Raw genomic sequence first — 2701 nt, forward strand, 5'->3', positions numbered from 1 at the left:
AATGTTTGGTATTCTGTGTGTGCCCTGTATAAGAGCCCTCACATTTGTCCCTATTTTTCATTGATGGCCTCTATAATTCTGGGATTCACATTTAGATCTTTAATCCATGCTGAGTTGGTTTTTGTGTAAGGTGTGAGGTAAAGGCTTTGTTTCAATCTTTTGCATATCGCTTTCCAGTTCTGCCAGTACCATCTGTTGAAGAGACTATCTCCTCCCCATGCAATATACTTTGGCCCTTGTTGTTAAACAGTTGGCTTTATGCGGATGACTTAATTTCTGGATTTTCAATTTTGTTTCATCAGTCTTTGTATCTTTCATTGTTCCACTACCAAGCTGTTTTGACCACTGTAGCCATGTAGTAAAGTTTGAAATCAGGAAGTGAGAGGCTTCCAACTTTATTCTTCTTCTTTAGCAGTGCTTTGCTTATCATGGGTCTCTTTCCTTTCCATATAAAGTTTGTAATTGTTTTTTCCATCTCTTTGAAGAATGTCATTGGAATCTGGATTGGGATTGCATTGTATGTGTAGATTGCTTTGAGCAGTATTGACATTTTCACAATGTTAAGTCTTCCTATTTAGGAGTATATTCTTTCATTTTTGTAAGTCTCTTTTGGTTTCTTATAGTAGTGTTTTTTAGTTTTCTTTGTATAGGTCCTTTGTTTCTCTGGTTACATTTATTCCTAGATATTTCATTCTTTGGGTGGCTATTATAAATGGTATTGCTTTCCTTTTCTGCGCTGTCATTTAATAAAGAAACCCAACTGATTTTTGTATGTTGATCTTATATCCTGCCACTTTGCTGAATCCTCCAATGAGGTCTAGTAGTTTTTTTTTACAGAGTTTTTTGGGTTTTCTATGTATAGGATCATATCTTCTGCAAATAGAGAGAGTTTTACTCCCTCTTTGCCAATTTGGGTGCCTTTAATTTCCCTATTTTGCTGTATAACTCTGGCTATAACTTCCAACACAATATTGAATAGGAGTGGTGACAAAGGGCATCCTTACCTGGATCCTGCTCGCCAAGGGAAGGCTTTCAGTTTCTCTCCATTGAGAGTAATGTAGGCTGTTGGTTTTGAATATATGCTCTGAATTATGTAGAGGAATGTCTCTTCAATTCCTACTTTGTTGAGTGTATTTATCAGGAATGGATGTTGGATTTTGTCATATACCTTTTCTGCATCAATCGATATGATCATGTTGTTCTTTTCCTTTTTCTTGCTTGTATGGTGGATTACATTGATTGTTTTTCTAATATTGAACCATCCTTACATCCCTTTTATGAATCCCACTTGATCATGATGTATTATTTTTTTGATGTGCTTTTGGATTCTGTTGGCTAGGATTTTGTTGAGAATTTTTGTATCTATGATCATGAAGGCTATTGGTCTATAATTTTCTTTCTTAGTGATGTCCTCCCTGGTTTTGGTATGAGGGTTATGCTTGCTTCATAAAATGTATTAGGAAGTTTTCCATCCTCTTCTATATTCTGGAATAATTTGAGTAGAATTGGTGACAGCTCTTTCCTGAATGTTTGGTAGAATTTACCAATGAAGCCATCTGAAAGTGGACTATTTTTGTTGTGTGTTTTTTGATGACCTGAACAATTTCTTTTGTTATGGGTCTGTTCAAGTCTTCTACTTCACTCTGTGTAAGTTTAGATCAGCCTTTTTTTTTTTTTTTTTCTAAAAATATATCCATCTCTTCTAAGTTTTCAAATTTGTTAGAGAACAACTCTTCATAGTATTCTGTAATTATCCTTTTGATTTCCTTTGGTTCCATTGTGACATCACTCATGTGATTTCTAATGCATGTTATTTGTATCTTCTCCCTCTTTTCTTTTGTTAGGTTTGCCAATGGTTTATCAATTATTTTTCTTTTTAAAAAAATGTTTTATTGTGAGTTATGTGATAGTTTTCATGGGAGAACATTAGCTTTACATTCAGCCTATCATATATCATTTCGTTGCCATGATTACAATCCCCTCCAGGCATCATCAAACAACCAAAGGGTATACCTCACAAGCCTGCCCCATTGGTCATCAGCACACAGCCCCTCTCCCTCTCTGGGTCTAGAGTCCACAGCCACTCCATCTCTCCACGTCATTATCTCTGCCTCCATCTCTCACGTCACTGTTTCTCTGGGTAGGGTCCCACACTCTGTTCTTATCCCTTGATGGTCCCAGGGATCTCCGCTCTTGGACTGCAGAGTCAACCACTCCCCTCCTTATGCTATAAAGCATCTACCTTTATATTTCCAACCCTCACAGTCAGTCCTGATAACAATTATTCACTATTGTACCACAAGAGCCCTATCCCAATCTTCTTTCATCAGACCTGCCCAGACAGATTAGATACTACTCAGTGGAGATTCTACCTTCCTGAGCGTCCTCTGGATCTATGAGCCTTCTTGAAAGCTTGTAAGCCAGTCACTACTTGCCTCTGTAGCCACCCCCCAATATGACTCATTGTATTTGATTGACAGTTTTGCTGAATAGACAACTCTTGTTTGGCAGTTTTTTTTCTTTTAGGGTTTTATATATGTTTCCCCATTGCCTTCTTGCCTGCATGGTTTCTGCTGAGAAGTCAGAGCTTAATTTGAGTTGATTGCCTTCGTAAGTAACACTTAGCTTTTCCCTGGCTGCTTTTAAGATTCTCTACTTGTCTTTGATTTTGGAGAGCATGATTATGATATGTCTTGGTGAT

Source organism: Chrysochloris asiatica, unplaced genomic scaffold (assembly GCF_000296735.1).
Source record: "Chrysochloris asiatica unplaced genomic scaffold, ChrAsi1.0 scaffold00525, whole genome shotgun sequence".
In the NCBI taxonomy this organism is placed as follows: Eukaryota; Metazoa; Chordata; class Mammalia; order Afrosoricida; family Chrysochloridae; genus Chrysochloris; species Chrysochloris asiatica.